The 17,790-nt window shown below is 44.8% G+C and overlaps 1 non-coding gene across 1 annotated transcript; it reads right to left on the reverse strand.

Annotated features, from left to right (window-relative positions):
- Positions 1 to 14,143: 14,143 nt before the first annotated feature.
- Positions 14,144 to 14,216, reverse strand: trnaa-agc (transfer RNA alanine (anticodon AGC)). Its single transcript has one exon. It is a non-coding gene; the product is annotated as a tRNA-Ala (tRNA).
- Between the last annotated feature and the right edge of the window lie 3,574 nt (positions 14,217 to 17,790).

The raw sequence follows: 17,790 nt of genomic DNA on the forward strand, positions 1-17,790 counted from the left end.
GTTCCCATCTGCCTGTACCTGGTATGCACCTCCTTTTTATTGATCTGGGAGAGGAAAGCCAAAGGGGTGATAGAGCTGCATGCTGGGAGGTGGTGGTAAGGTGGGGGGGGGGGTTAAACGAAAGTTACAGGGGGAATGGGAGCCTGAATAACTGAACAGAGAGTGGAGTGTTTGTGGAGATAGTTGTTGTTCAGTCCTCAAAGTCAGGAATGAAAAAGTTGAGCATGATGCAGTGAATATGCTGAGCCCTGTATATTTCAATACAAGGAGCAGCGTAGGAAAGGCAGATGTGTTCAGGGCATGGATCAACACCTGGAATTAAGATACTAGGATCTGGCAACTGTGGATTGGGACAGTCTGCTTTATGGCAAAGGGAGAGGCAGGCAGAATCTTATGGAGTATAAGAAATGCAAGAGAACACATAAGAAATAAACCAGTATGGCTAAAAGAAGGCATGAGGTTGCTGTCGCAGAAACGATGAAGGATAATTCTCTGAGATTCTAGAGATAGATTAAGAGCAAAAGGATTGCAAGGCACAAAGTTGGTCCTCTGGAAGACCGGAATGGCAATCCACGTGTGGAACCAAAGCAGATGGTGGATATCTTAATTCTGAAATATTTTTCCATCTCTGTTTACTCAGGAGATGATCAAAGAGTCCATGGGAGGGTGGAAAAGTGGCATTGAAATCATGGACCCTATACAGATTAAAGAAGAGTAGTTACTTCACTGTTCAAAATAGAAGATAGAAATCTACAGCATATTCCAGACCATTCAGCCTAAAATGTTGTGCCAACCATGTAACCTACTCTAGTAACTGCCTAGAATTTCCCTAGCACACAGCCCTCTGTTTATCTAAGCTCCATGTACCTATCTAAGAGGCTGTTAAAAGACCCCATTGTATCTGTCTGGCCACCGCTGCTGGCAGTGCATTCCACGCACGCACCACTCTCTGTGTAAAAATCTTACCCCTGACATCCCTCAGTATCTATTTCCAAGCACCTTAAAACTATGCCCCATTGTGTTAGCCATTTCAAACCTGGGAAAAAACCTCTGGCTATCCACACACTCAATGCCCCTCATCTTTTTATACACCTAAAAAAGGCTCTAAACATAAAGAAGGAAATTATACATTGGATTGAGGATTTGTTAGAAGTATACAAAATTATGAGAGTATAGATAGGTTAAATGCAAGCAGCTTTTTCCACGGAGGATCAGTGGGACTACAACCAGAGGTCATAGCTAAGTGTGGAAGGTGAATATTTAATGGGAACATGTGGAAAAGCTGTTTACTGAAATGGTTGTGAGAGTGTGGAATGAGATGCCAGCACAAGTGGTGAATATGAGCTCGGTTTTACCATTTAAAGAAGTTTGGATGGGAGCCTGGATGGTAGGGGTATGGAGGGCGATGGTCCCAGTGCAGGTAGTTGCATTAGACAGCTTAAATGTTTTTTCAGCATTGACTAGATGGGCTAAATAGCCCATTTCCGTACTGAACTTCTCCATGTTTCTATGACAGAGAAGCTGGCCAAACTTGTTTGGAAGGGAAAGATAGGAGTGACAACGGAGCAACAATGGCTGGAGTTTCTGGGAGCAATTTGGGAGCTGAGTGATTCCACAGAAGTGGAAATATTAGAAAGACAGGAGGACACAAACGTAGCTAAAATGAGAAGCCAAAGCCAGCATAAAGCCAGAGAGAGGGCACATAATACAGCAAAAACTTGTAGAAACCAACAGCAGACAACTAAAAAAACTCAGATGAGCTCAGTGCGTGGAACCCTGATATTGTAGTCATTAATGGGTCTTGGTAGCTCCCAACAGTCTGAGGGATTTAGAGGAACAAAATATCTGGGGCCTCGATATCTCTTGAAAACCAAGGTTCCCTGCACCAGTTATCACTCAACTTTTGTTTTGGCAGGCACATACAAACTCTACACCCTCAAAATTTCACTTCTGAAGGCCTCCCACTTACAAGTACTCTGTTGCCAGGGAACAGCCTGTCCCAAACCACACTTGTTAGATCCTTTCTGATACCATCAAAATTGACCGTTCTCCAATTTAGAATCTCAACCTGCGGCCCAGACCTCTCTTTTTCCATCTTTATTTTGAATCTCATGGCACTATGATCACTAAATTCTGTCACGAGCCTTGGATCATTTCCTAACAGCTTATTGCACACTTCTAAGTTGGGAATTTTACGTACTGATTAAAGGCACTTTTGACAAACATTACCCCATCTAGTCCTTTTACAGTATGGGAGTCACTGTCAATGTATGTAAAGTTAATATCACTTACTGAATCAACCTACGTTTATTGACATGGTCTACAATCTATCTACAACTTTGTTCCTCTAAATCCCTCAGACTGTTGGGTGTAAACAAGTCCTAATAATGGCTACAATATCATAATTCCCTGTCCTGAGCTCATCTGGCTTTCCTACGATGCTTCTTGCATTGTGATATACACAGCTCAGCACATTCATCGCACCATGCTCAACCATTTGATTGCTGACTCTGTCTGAGGTCTGAACAACATCTGACTGGTGTCAAGAAAACAAACTCTCCCTCGTTGTCACACAAAAACAAAGGAGCTGATTGTGGACTATAGGAAGAATGGAGACAGCCTAACCCCTATTGACATTAATCAATCTGTGGTTAAGAAGGTGAGTAGCTTTAAGTTCCTTGGCATAAACACCACCGAGGATATCACATGGTGCCCTGATGAAGGGTCTCGACCAGAAACGTCGACAGAGCTTCTTCCTATACATGCTACCTGGCCTTCTGTGTTCCACCAGCATTTTGTGTGTGTTGCTTGAATTTCCAGCATCTGCAGATTTCCTCGTGTGAACGTACCAGCTGTGTTGTGAAAAAAGCACAACAGCACCTCTTTCACCACAGACAGCTGAAGAAGTTTGGGTTGGAGTCCCAGCACATCTGTAGATGTGAACTTCCCTCTATTCAGGACATTTACAGAGACAGGTGTGTAAAAAGGGCCCAAAGGACATCGGGGACTAAATTCAACACAACCACAAACTGTTCCTGCTGCTATCATCCAGGAAATGGTACCACAGCAAAAGGACCAATAGGCTCCAGGACATCATCTTCTACCAGGCCATCAGACTGATTAATTCCTGCTGATACAGTTGAATTTGTATGTTATATTAACTATCTTATGTACAAACTATTTATCATAAATGACTATATATGACACATTGCACATTTAGATGGAGACGTAATGTATAGGGAGAATCGATGCAATAAAGACAATTCAATTCAATTCACCCTCTCCACTATCTGTTCTGTCATTCTGGCTCCCATTCCCTCCTACAACTTATTTTAACCACATTAGCCCTCACCCCCACCCTACCACTAGCAACTCTAACCACTAGGATATTAGTCCCCTCTTGTTGTGTTCCCCTAACTAACGAATCCCCTATCACCCCTTTGACTTTCCTCTGCCAGGTAATCCCCCCCAACAGCTTCTAAAATGGTCCACCTGTTGTTTTGGGGGGATGGGCACGAGAGTACTCTGCAATGGCTATTTAACCTCATTCCCCTTCCTGACTCTCATCCCGTTTCCTGTGTCCTGCACCTTGGGAGTAACTCACCTCTCTACATGTCATATTCATCACCCTCTCCAACCCTGGATGATCCAGAATTCATCCATTTCGAGCTCCAACTCCTTAAAGTGCAACTGGACACACATCTTGTAGGTGAGGGCATCAGGGACACTGGATGTCTCCCCACCTTTCAACCAATGTCCCCTCTAATTTGTAATGACCAGTGTGCACATAAATCATGTACTGTGCATTCTTTTACCCAGTGACATGTGCACAGTGAATTTTATATAGAGAGGTAAGAACTTGGATCTCCTCTGGGTTCGATCCAGTTCATCTGCACTCTCACAGAACCTATGTAGCAGGCCTGTAATGGGTAATGAAGGCTTGCACTTTGTCCATATGTGGTTCGCTTGCTAAATGATGCTTTAAAAAAGTCACATTTTCCAAATATCACTCCACTTCTTCCCACCTGCAAATTCTCCAGCAGCTTTTGCATCTCCACAACACACAGGTAACACCAGTTTCCATATTGTACATAAATATTCTCTCTGAACTCTCCCCCAATGACTGACGGTGGTGAACTCAGTGAATGCAATGCCACTGAATATGAAGGGAAGGGCAGTAGTCTGTCTCACTGGAGTCTGGCACATTTGTGATGTGAAAGCTACTTGTAGCCCAAGGGCAAAGGTGTTTGATATCATTAATTTCCCAGGGAGAATGGGTCAAAACATGTCGTCACGGGTAGAAAAGTCGAGAACAAAAGGAGGTAGAACAAGCAACACACACACAAAATGCTGGAGGAACTCAGCAGGCCAGGCAGCATCTATGGAAAAGAGTACTAATGCTGAATTAGCTCCAGAATTTTGTGTGTGTTGCTTGGATTTCCAGCATCTGCAGAGTTTGTGATTAGAAGTGTAACAAAGGTGATTTTCTCAGCTAGTGATGTAAAAGATTTGGTTCCCTTTCTCCCAGTTCCTAATCCTTGCATTTAGATAGCTGGAGCTCAGCTCTGTCTGAGAGATCCATTGGTTCCCATTCCCTCATCAGCCGGAAGCTCCCCGGGGCCCGTGTACGGATTGCGGGGCTGAGAGAGAGAGAGGTGAGCAGGGCTATCCCGGGATTGCGGGGTACGGTGTGGGAAACTCACAGCAGTTGCCCCTCAGTCGGTGTTTAGGACAGTCGCCCGCAGATAACGCTTACCTGCGTCCGATCCAGCAGCCGTGCCCCCGAGGCCTTTTTGTGAACTGTGCGCATGCGTGAAATTCGCCATCGTCACAACCATCGCGCCTGCGCATATGATCGATGCTTCAGCGAAGGCGAAATTTTAAATGTAGAGCTTTATGGGTAATCACGGTGCCATTAAAAGTTTCTGCAAGCGCCAGCTCCATGTCCAAATCTCAGTTTATTTTTGTATATAGAAAACTCAGCAGCTGCTTTAACGCAGAAAGCGGCTCACATACTCAATATACTCAATATCAAAGTGTATCTAATGCCAACGTACAATCCTCTTGCAAAGGCAGATATAAAACACAGGAGATAGATAGATAGATAGATAGATAGATAGATACTTTATTCATCCCCATGGGGAAATTCAACTTTTTTCCAATGTCCCATACACTTGTTGTAGCAAAACTAATTACATACAATACTTAACTCAGTAAAAAATATGATATGCATCTAAATCACTATCTCAAAATGCATTAATAATAGCTTTTAAAAAGTTCTTAAGTCCTGGCGGTAGAATTGTAAAGCCTAATGGCATTGGGGAGTATCGACCTCTTCATCCTGTCTGAGGAGCATTGTATCGATAGTAACCTGTCGCTGAAACTGCTTCTCTGTCTCTGGATGGTGCTATGTAGAGGATGTTCAGAGTTATCCATAATTGACCGTAGCCTACTCAGCGCCCTTCGCTCAGCTACCAATGTTAAACTCTCCAGTACTTTGCCCACAACAGAGCCCGCCTTCCTTACCAGCTTATTAAGACGTGAGGCGTCCCTCTTCTTAATGCTTCCTCCCCAACACGCCACCACAAAGAAGAGGGCGCTCTCCACAACTGACCTATAGAACATCTTCAGCATCTCACTACAGACATTGAATGACGCCAACCTTCTTAGGAAGTACAGTCGACTCTGTGCCTTCCTGCACAAGGCATCTGTGTTGGCAGTCCAGTCTAGCTTCTCGTCTAACTGTACTCCCAGATACTTGTAGGTCTTAACCTGCTCCACACATTCTGCAGTTGCTGCAAATACAGAGACGCACACACACAAAATGCTGGAGGAACTCTGCAGTTCAGGCAGCAACTAAGCAGAGGATTACAAAAACAGCAAAGGGAAAAAAACAGAGAGCTGAGAATACTCTACCGCCGACCCGAGGGTGCGGCAAATCCCATCCCACCATGGCCGGCATCTGATGGCCCAGTACTGTCCGGAATGTCCTTTGGAATTCTGAATTAAGGACAGGATCCAAAATATCCCTGGTTCCTCCGGACCACATCCCTCCCATACTAGTGAAATGATCCCCAGTGGTGAGGGGCGGAGGGAGAGGCATGTGTGGCTTCCGATTCGGGGCCAAGTAGGGACAACGTACAAGTTTAAATCCCCATACATGTAGGGCGGGATGAATTTTTAGAGAACGGGGAAGATGTGATGTGTATTTTGCCGGGGCAGTTTCCCTCAAGACTTTAGAGAGACGGATAAAGGGAGGGGCTAGTTTCCGCCATTCCATTTTGAGTGGACGATCTTTAATTCAATATTGAAAGACGGGCCAAGCCGCCTGTGTCTGTTGGCCTTGGCCCGCAGCCCGGCTGAACTTCCTTTCTGAGTCTTTGTCCTTGAGACACCTTTGAACAAATTACTCGGCGGAGGGGACCCCGACATCTAATTCCTGATCAGGAGACTGAGCGGGCAGAAACTCACTTCGACATGCGAATGGGGTCATACCCGGCGGTGAATGCTGTAGGTTATTGTGGGCGAACTCGGCCCGGATTAAATGGTCACTCCAAGAGGACAGATTCCCGGACAAAGGCAGAGAAGGGCTTGCTCCAGGTCCGGGTCCGTCCTCTCAGCCTGCCCATTAGTCTGAGGGTGGAACACCCACTGGCACAAGCTGATGGGGAGGATCAGAGACATTGCCGGGTGTCGATGGTGAAGAGGAAGATTCAGAAGGAGGGTACAGTGAGGTGGTGTGTGGTGTTTGGATGTATGTAAAACGTGTGGGGAGGGTGTCGGTGATTTCAATGCGAAGGGCCTGTGCTGATGGAATGGTCTCCGGGGGTTTCTGTGTAGGAGGACTGGGCTCATTCGGACAGGTTATTGGGGGAGACGTGTGTTTATTGGGAGGTGAGTTTAATGAGCAGGCGAGCTGAGGGGGAACGGTCTCTGGTGGAGAGATGTGGGTACAGCCCGTACGGAAGGCGCTGGGTGATTGGAAGAGGTTAGAGGAGGAGTTGTGGTGTCTGTGGGGGCTGAGAGATTCCGAAGGTCAGTATCTGCAGCTACTTGGAGACACGCGTAGTCAGTGTGAGAGTGTCCTGAAAGAGGCGTGGTTTATTATCGGGAGTCACGGTCTTCAGTATTTTATTTCACCTGCTATATTTCCCATTAACCTTCCTCTATATCACGGTTATGTTCTCCTAAAGTTTTCCTGCTCTCCATTAGTGATTATAAAAATTAGGAAATGCTACTGACATCTGAGGAAGTCCAGTGTGAATCCTTCACCGGTCCGGAGAAGCAGCAACATTTCAGGGCTTGATTCTGCAGAGTCTCGCTCCCCGTTACTGCACGATATCAAATCTCCATGGCAACCCGATTATCCAGCAGCTTTTGGAAGTCAGTAACTGCCCCGATGCATTAGCTTACGCATCTTCTGCTTCACTGAAGGGCTCTCCCGTCTTACTAAGAAGCGATTTTTAAAACAACCTTGTTCTAATATATCGCAATTGTCCCAGTGAATTCAAATTGAGCCCCTTCCCCGTATCTCCATCCTCTGTGTGGAATGTGTTTTGATTCTCGGTCAGATTCTTCGAGCCATAGTCACTGTATTCTTCCGGTACCGACGGTCCACAGTCCTTACACCTACTCTGACTCTGCCTTCCAAATTCTCAATCATCCCGGCAGACTCCCCACATCTTCTTTCTTCCAAGGATAATTTATTGTAAGTTCTACTCTCCAAATCGTCCATATAACTGAAAGCCAACGTTCTTAGCATTTGGATGCTCTTCAAAACTTCTATATCATCCCGGCAGATTCCATCACAGCCTCCCGTCTTCCAAGGATAATCTCACCCCTCTCGCCAAATCACCCGTATCACTGATAGCAAGCACTCTTAGCAATTATGTTGCAAGTTTATGGTTTGATTGTCAAGATAAGAAGTCAACATAAATAATAAAAAAAAAATAACACTGTGATTGACCTTTCTGAAGCAAAATTGCCGGGCACACATTAGTCCGACTGAAGATAGTATCTAAGATGAAAACCAGGCAGCTTCATAATAATAAATGACCCGTGACTGCCCCCTTCAGGAATAGGTGGAGTAACGCATGACCTTTCGTCCAGTGTGATCACAGGCGACCGGCACGTTTTATCACATCCGTTCAATATGATATTCCTCAGCAGACCAGCAAGAGCTTCCCGCCCGGAACGTCGACTGTACTCTTTCCCATAGATACCGACTGGCCTGCTGAGTTCCTCCAGAATTCTGTGTGTGGAACCTGTAATTCGACAAAAAGTGCATCAGTTGTACGAACTTCCTTCTAAAACCTTCACTCCACGGAATATAAACATCTATACATCGCCTCTGACCGCGATATTCGTGAAATATGGTGGAAATGACTTCCCGTCATATAGTCAGCATTGAGCATGGGGAATGCTTTCATAGCCTAAGAACGTTGCTGGAAATTTGAATTCGAAGAAACAAATCAACAGAATAAAGTCCCTCCTCTCACTTTGTCTGGGAAGTTAGACCCGTAGCGACATGTAGTTGTACATTTCATTTGGTTCACGTTTGTAAAACTACCGTCCGGCCTGTTCCTGAGCAACAACAACGAGACCTCTCTCACTGCCGACTGGCATGTACAAGCAATTTATTCCGTTCATTTACAATTGATATTTGTGTTTGTTGCCGACTGTGTCAGCGATCCTGCAGCACGCGATAGGGGAAATGTGTGAAGGGGTTAAACGATGGCATTGGAGAGCGAGGGGCTGGAAACGGAACTGCAGGAGAGCGAGCAACTCCGGAAAATCTGGATTTAACTCATTTCCTCTGTCCACAATGCCGGTTATGAGATCAGATCTCCATTGCTATTAGTTATTCTTCTACATTCTTCTGGTTTTATCTTTCGTCCGTTTTAATCTCGGAAAACACTGTAATGAAATGAGTTTACATTTATTGGAATCGCACTGACACTCCCTAATTCCAAACACTACACCTACGGGTAAACTCAGAGAGCGGGGCTGCATCACCACTGAACGATTCTTTGCTCTACTTATGTAACATTGAATGTGTTGTCTTCACTAAAAGACATTTAACCCCACTGGGCCATTAGAAAGCACCATAACCGATTGTGTCCGGCTCATTTCACCGTCGGATCATGCAGGTAGAATTAGAAAAGGCGCAGCGGGAGACCCAACATCTTCCAGTAGCTTCGGCATTTCAGAATTATTTTCCTAAGCAATACAAACAAGGGACACGACTTTGTCAGTCAGAGACAGATTACTCACGTCAGGAACGAAATACGGAAAGGAATCGGTCTGAATTTTAAATCAGTAATCAAACTCTGCCGGTACCTGCAAGTGGAAGTGAATTCAGGATTTTGCTGCATATCAAGTTTAAAACATTCACATGGGGATCACTAAACTGAAACACACGGCAGCCCCACCCTTTCTGTAACTTTCCCTAGGAAAAAGTAACGGAAACAAAGCGGCACGACAGGTGCAGGAATTTCGAGACGTTTCTGAAGTTTCAGTGATTAGAAACGACTTCTCATTGACCTAACGCTTTATCAGTGATACACCAATTGGGATTGCGCAGTATGTTTCCAGAAATCCCGAATTAGACGAAGGAGCAATTTCAATGATGGGGACTCGATCGGTATATGACGTCGCTCCGCTGATTGGGACGTTTCTCCGGAAAGTGTCTTTAAATGCTGCAAACCGGGCAGAGATCAAAATCAGCACGTCAGCTTTATATTGAGTTAATCCTGGGTAGGTAGAGTCAAACATAGTTAATTGAACGCTCTTAATTAGATAATCTGTACTGTTCGTGCTTATTTTAATATACCGGCTGTCAACGTGTTAGTGGGACAAGGACAGACGTCTGAATTTCCAGACGTATCGCGCTCTTTTGAAATTGGAGAATGATGACGAATATATTCAGTCCAGCAGGAAAACCGGACAGAAAGTCGCCAGATGATTCTGACTTTGAACTTACACTTTAAAATCTAAGAACAGGCGTTGAAGGCTTGAGGAACCGGTGCGATGTGTCTTTGAATCAGCATAAATGTAATAAGACCATAAAACCCTTGAAAAGAATTAGGCCATTCGGCCAGTCGAATCCGCTCCGCAATTCCATTATGGTTGATTTATAGTTATTTTTCTGCCTTCGCGCCCCTAACTTTTGACGCCCTGATTAACTAAGAAGTTATAAAACTCCGGCTGAAACCCATCCAGTGTCTTGACCGGCACCGTCGACTGTGCCAATCGATTCACAGACTTTCCGTGCGTGGCTAAAGGAAAAACTCTTCATCTGTGTTGTAAATTGACGTCTCTCAATTCTGTGCCCTCCCCTCCTAATCTCCCCCACTAATGGAAAATGCCCTTTCAACTCCACTCTATCGAGGCATTGCAACATTCGAAATGTTTCAATCAGATCCCGCCTCATTCTTCTGAATCCCCGTGAATACAGACTCGGAGCCATCAATTCACAGTAATTGTTTACAACCCATTTGCGTGCGACACGTGACATTGCAAAGGGGTCACAGTTCAATACCATCACAGTCCAACATCCCTAGGAAACAATGACACCGGGAATATATGAATCAGGACATTAGCTTGAATGATCAGGGCAGTAATGGCTCGAACTCAATGTGAATGTATACATTTTAGAATTAGTGTAAGGAACAAAGCGTAAGGTCTTTAAACTTGCTTCTAGTCGTTCCCCATGTTCGACATCATTACTGTGAAGGGCCAGTGCTGCAAACCTGCTATAGCAAGGACAGCCTGTATTTACTGTGTGGAAATACTGTCAGGCCAATGGGAAATGTGTCCCGATGTGTTGTCAAATTAGAGCGAAGTTGGGCCGAAGCAAAATGATTTCTCATTCATACTGTGGGCTTCGACTTGTGCCGAAACTAGACAGCTTCAGCCAGACAGAGAAAGGAAAAAACAATCACCCTGCAGAAATAAATTTAGCGAAAACACCGAACAAGAGAGAGAGAGAGAGAGAATGAACGTTGGGTGTCCGGTTCGGCAGCCACGACCAGCACTCTGCAAACATTTGGGTAATACACACCTCGAGAATGGATATATGTGTTTTCAATATTAGATACCCGGGTGATTTAATCTGCAAGGTAAAATACATTGCTACGGGAGGGATGTAATCAAACGCCGTTATCAATAACGGGAAAGGAGAGTCTGAATGAAAGGCCATGCAGTCCTGCTGGGAAGAAATGTAATCACTGAAAATAACGATTTCAGGGAGTTCAATTTATTACCATCCCTGTGGATCTGGTGTGGGATTACTTCCGATATTGGAACAGTATTTGACGCGTTCATCTGAGCGGTACAGACTTCTAAAAAATTCAAAGCTGAGGTACCGGGGGAGAGCAGAAGAGCTTTCACCTGCTCTCTGTATCTGGTCTGGGTCACTCCGTAGATAAATGTATTTGTGCAGCTGCTGAAATTCTGAATCACAGAACCCCAAAACTGTGCCTGAAAAAGCCGAATGGACATTTCCAGGTCTGTGTAGAGGCATCGCATGAGAATGAAGACCAGAGTGGTTGTCGCCCAACAGAGAAGGAAACTCGCCGACAGGCTGAAGAGCTGAATGATGGATTGTCTCCGACTCTCCATCTCCGGATCCCCCTGTTTCCCGCAATTTCCCCGTCCCTTCAGTCCCCTGCGGACTCTGCTCGCAGCCAGTATCTGTCTGACGGTCAGAGCATTGAGGGTCAAAATCAGGAAAAAAGGAAGTAGCGGATTCAGCAGACGGTCCACCCAATAAAACCTCTCAAACGGTCCCGAGAAAAGAAGTACGAACTTACTGAAACAGATCCAGTCACCCCTCACCAACAACGCTGCTCTTTCCAGGTATACGAAATAAAATGGGATGTTCTTCAAAGAGAAACCGATCGATATTGCGCCAATCACCAAACCCCCAATTCTGGGAATGCAGTATATTGTTTTAAATTTGGCGGAGCAAATGGTAACAAAGCGATCGAAAGTGAAAGCGACAGTAAACCACACGGAACAGTCAACGGCCACGTGACACAGGACATACTGGACAAGGCAGAACGGAGCGGTGTCCAGGAATCTGTGAAATCCGTATGCTTGACTCATCTGGTAGAACAGGACTTCAAATATCACCACCATTAGATCCGCCGCAGCCATCGCCACCAGGTATCGCGTGACGCATTTGGAGAGACCGCAGTTTCCTCGGCTGAGAATGATGATCGCCACAAGGTTAACTGCAGTGAAGCAAAAATGGCCAAAAATAAGAATCAAAAAATTCAAATGTATTTTTTGTAGAAACACAGCCGTCAATTGTTCTCTTGAAATTAAATCTCTGCTGGACAATATCAGTGGAAGTAAAAAGATACTTTGTTTGTTTGAACACGTGACTGCAGCATACAGCGTTTTACAGTAGCGCATGCTCACATTAATCTCTTCACGTTCACCGATGCAGCAGCGATGAGTAGAGTCCAAGAATGATAGATCACAGAAACGCGTCCTTCGGCCCAATATCTCCATGCCGACCGACGTGGCCACCTGATACCGTTGTCCGTGATTGGATCAGACTCGTCAAACTGTCCATGTGTACTTTAAATATTGTTAACGACTCTGTTGCTCCGATTTCCTTTCTCAGGCTGTTCAATACACAGAGCAACTTCTATGTGAGGAAACGTCGCTCGGAATCCAGCTACATTTCTGCCCTCAATAAAATGCCACTCGGCCGAACCTCTCCCTGTAACTCAACCCCGAGAGTCCCGGCAGCATCTTTGTGAATACTGTCTGCACTCTTTTCAGCGGACTTCTGCCTTTCCTATAACAGGGCGACCAAGACTGTTCACAGAACTCCAAGCGCGGTATCTCCAAGGAGAGGGGGAGTGTATTTGAAGTGCGAATCTACGCTTCTTTCCGAAAGTCTGAGTTACTATTCGATTACAAGGTCAGATTTTGGAAACAAGATCTTGCACCGCAAACTTCCCTCTGTTTTATTTTACTGCTTCGGGGACAAACCATTGCTCTGAGAAGAACATTGTTACCCGGTCTTAAAAGTGCTCGGCACTTGTAATGTTTTTTAGAATCTGTAATATGCAAATGAAACGATGACAAAACATAACACACAACACACGTAAACACTGTCAGACAGTCACAATTGACAGGGAGGATGCAACAGTGAAATGTTCTGACGGGACGGCGATGGTGGTTTCTGAACAGTGAGCGACCGACTTCCATTCTGTCTTCATTGTGGCCATTTGTGACAGTGTTGTAACTTGAAACAATGACAATGCACGTACGCTGAAGCTAAAATGTTTCAATGTAAATGTGGTTAGTTTAATGTTTAGCCATTTATGGATTATATTCATTAATACAGTTAAATTCATCATTATATTACCAAAGATTTCGAAAGATTTTAGCATAATTTCAAAATGATGTTAACATGGTATAAAAGAAATTCCAGCTGCTTGTCCATAAATGCCACGTCCGCGGGGGAATTTCAATCATGGCGAGGCTGTGGTATGGAATTGATGATGGGCGCAGTAAAAGAAGTCCTGATCCTTCGAGCCGGAATCGAACCAGCGACCTAAGGATGACTCCATTTCCTCTACAGTCCTCCGCTCTACTAACTGAGTTATCGAAGGAAAAGCGACACCAAGTTTCTTCACGTTGGCTCCTACCGACAATCATTATGCAGATTTCAGCCTGGCATCTGTCGACCGATGGCAAAAGCCGGCCTATGGCAACTATCTCGTCCTTCCAGCACTGGGGGCCACAGGCCACGGGATGACGCCTATCACCGCGCTTCTGACAATTCTAGGGACACTACGATTCCAACACAGCTCTTTGATCGTCCTTGCCCGTTCAAATCAAAGGTTACTCAGCTTTCTCTTTTCACCCAGTAACCAGGGCAATGTCCTTCTAACCACTCACCTGATTTGTCCCTGAATCGTCGCCTGTATCTCATGCATTACTGAAACACCAGCTGCCAGCCGGCTTTTCCTCCTATCTGCTTTCAACGCAGCAAACCTACGACATTTTCTCCCGGCCCTTTGACTGAGACACTTTCCCCTCGCTCTGCGCCAACCGCATCTTTTGTGCATTCCAAGTTCAGGGATTTGATGCGACGAATCCTCTGAATACAAAATGTCAATGGAGAATGCGAGCATCGATCTCGCTACCTCTCGCATGCTAAGCGAGCGCTCTACCATTTGAGCTAATTCCCCAGCACATCGCACTAACCTCCTATAATTTGCTCCGTTGGACAAACATCATTGCATGCCTGCCACTGTTCACCGATGCACATTCAGCAGCTCACAGACAGGCACACTCACTCACTCACTCACTCACTCACTCACTCATCAGTAGCTGAGAGCGGCGTGAGGTCTCTGCTTCCGTATAAGTAATCGAAAGGTACTTACCCGGGATACCGACAATTACAATGACTGTATAACAAATATCCCTGTCTGGATGTCAAGGGTGTTCTGTTTGGAATGTTGTCAATTTCTAAATTTCATAAAAGTTGTAAATAGCCAGTAAATAAACTCAAACAGTTATAACAACGCCCAGAGAGCGAATTTCTTTCGCGCCTACTGGGTAAAACTCTTCACGGATCACACGTTGTTGAGAGTCCACCGCGTCTGGATGTTTCCGTCCTAAATGTAGCTGCAGCACAGAATGACGTACTTTTTATAGAAAAATCGGTCACCAATAGTGAAAATAACTTGTACAGTCACTGGTGCTAACTACCGCTAGTTAGCAAAAATATCTCTGCTCTGACGAACCGTAATGCCAGTGGGGAAATAACACGCCTGATTTCATTGAACTGAACGCAACACCTGTCATGAAGCCTGAAGAGACGGACGATGCTGGGATGGCAACAACAGATGCGATGTTGTCAAACTACTCCGTGTAATGACAGGACATTATCTGCGCATCGCTGGTGACGACAGGAGTCTGTAATCCTGTGGGTGAGTCCACCTCATCAGCGCTGATTCCACTCTCACATTGCGAGTGGAGTCTCTGTCTTGTTACTTCCCCGTGATGACGCACCTTTCATGTGATTCACTGTCACTATGCTTGCGGAGATTTATTTTTTACTGGACATTAACATGAATGATTTCTGGCGCAGACCCTCACTGTTTGCACTGTTACCGGAGTCAGTCGCAAACACAGATCTTGGCAAGTATGCGGCGCGAAATGCAAACCAATGACCCCAGCATTACAGACATTGTCCGCTGCTGTACCAGACAGAGAAAAACAGAAAACATTGTATCAACATCTTTTTTAATGCAAATAGGTAGCATTAACGATATTAAATATGTTACAGAGTTACTAGATGATTTTCGAAGTTGAACTTCAGAAAGAAATTGATTCAGGGTAAAAGTGCGCATTAAGCTGCTAAACAGAGATGAACTGCGTAATGGGGCATAAATACACTTTTCAACATAATTGTATAAGGGCTAATAGTGTTGTAAAAACAAGCCTGAAGGCTTTGTGTGTCAATGCGAGTAGCATTCATAACAAGGTGGGTGAATTGAATGTGCAGATAGTTATTAATGAATATGATATAGTTGGGATCACAGAGACATGGCTCCACGGTGACCAAGGATGGGAGCTCACATCCAGGGATATTCAATATTCAGCAGCGATACACAGGAAAGAAAAGGAGATGGGGTAGCATTGCTCGTTAGAGAAGAGATTAACGCAATCGAAAAGAAAGGACATTAGCCTGGAGGATGTGGAATCGATATGGGTAGAGCTGCACGACACTAAGGGGCAGAAAACGCTGGTGGGAGTTGTGTACAGGCCACCTAACAGTAGTAGTGAGGTTAGGGATGGCATTAAACAGGAAATTAGAAATACGTGCAATAAAGGAACAGTAGTTATAATGGGTGACTTCAATCTACATATAGATTGGGTGAACCAAATTGTTAAGGGTGCTGAGGAAGAGGATTTCTTGGAATGTATGCGGGATGGTTTTCTGAACCAACATGTCGAGGAACCAACTAGAGAGCAGGCCATTCTAGATTGGGTATTGAGCAATGAGGAAGGGTTAGTTAGCAATCTTGTCGTGCGAGGCCCCTTGGGTAAGAGTGACCATAATATGGTGGAATTCTTCATTAAGATGGAGAGTTTGGCAAAAGAATAAACCAGGGAAGGTAGTGCACCCGTGGGTGACAAGGGGAAATAGGGATAGTATCAAGTCCAAAGAAAAAACATATAAATTAACAAGCAAAAGCGGCACACCTGAGGATTGGGAGAAATTCAGAGTCCAGCAGAGGAGCACAAAGGGCTTATTTAGGAAAGGGAAAAAATATGAGAGAAAGCTGGCAGGGAACATAAAAACTGACGGTAAAAGCTTGTCTAGATATGTGAAAAGAAAAAGATTGGTCAAGACAAATATAGGTCCTTTACAGTCAGAAACAGGTGAATTGATCATAGGGAACAAGGACATGGCAGACCAATTGAATAACTACTTTGGTTCTGACTTCACTAACGAGGACATAAACAATCTTCCGGAAATAGTAGGGGACCGAGGGTCTAGTGAGATGGAGGAACTGTGGGAAATACATGTTAGTAGGGAAGTGGTGTTAGGTAAATTGTAGGGATTAAAGGAAGATAAATCCCCAGGGCCAGATGGTCTGCATCCCAGGGTGCTTAAGGAAGTAGCCCAAGAAATAATGGATGCATTAGGAATAATTTTTCAAAACTGCTTAGATTCTGGATTAGTTCCTGAGAATTGGAGGGTGGCTAATGTAACCCCACTTTTTAAAAAAGGAGGGAGATAAAAACCGGGGAATTATAGACTGGTTAGTCTGACATCGGTGTTGGTGAAAATGCTAGAATCGTTTATCAAAGACGTGATAACAGCACATTTGGAAAGAGGTGAAATCATCGGACAAAGTCAGCATGGATTTGTGAAAGGAAAATCACGTCTGACGAATTTTATAGAATTTTTTAAAGATGTAACTAGTGGAGTGGATAGGGGAGAGCCAGCGGATGTAGTATATTTAGATTCTCAAAAGGCTTTTGACAAGGTCCCACACAGGAGATTATTGTGTCAACTTACAGCACTCGGTATTGGGGGTATGGTATTGATGTGGATAGAGAATTGGTTGGCAGACAGAACGCAAAGAGTGGGAGGAAACGGGACCTTTTCAGAATGGCAAGCAGTGACTAGTGGGGTACCGCAAGGCTCAGTGCTGTGAACCCAGTTGTATACAATATATATTAATGATTTAGACGAGGGAATTAAATGCAGCATATCCAAGTTTGCAGATGACACAAAGCTGGGCGGCGGAGTTAGCTTCGAGGAGGATGCTAAGAGGATGCAGGGTGACTTGGATAGGTTAGGTAACTGGGCAAATTCATGGCAGATGCAATTTAATGTGGATAAATGTGAGGTTATCCACATTGGTTGCAAGAACAGGAAAACAGATTGTTATCTAAATGGTGGGCGATTAGGAAAAGGGTAGGTGCAACGAGACCTGGGTGTCATTGTACACCAGTCATTGAAGGTGGGCATGCAGGTACAGCAGGCGGTGAAAAAGGCAAATGGTATGTTGGCATTCAGAGCAAAAGGATTTGAGTACAGGAGCAGTGAGGTTCTACTGCAGTTGTATAAGGCCTTGCTGAGACCGCACCTGGTGTATTGTGTGCAGTTCTGGTCCCCTAATCTGAGGAAAGACATTCTTGCCATAGAGGGAGTACAAAGAAGGTTCACCAGATTGATTCCTGGGATGGCAAGACTTTCATATGAAAAAAGACTGAATCGACTAGGCTTATACTCACTGGAAT

The sequence above is a fragment of the Hemitrygon akajei genome, unplaced genomic scaffold (assembly GCF_048418815.1).
Source record: "Hemitrygon akajei unplaced genomic scaffold, sHemAka1.3 Scf000089, whole genome shotgun sequence".
NCBI classification, from domain to species: Eukaryota; Metazoa; Chordata; class Chondrichthyes; order Myliobatiformes; family Dasyatidae; genus Hemitrygon; species Hemitrygon akajei.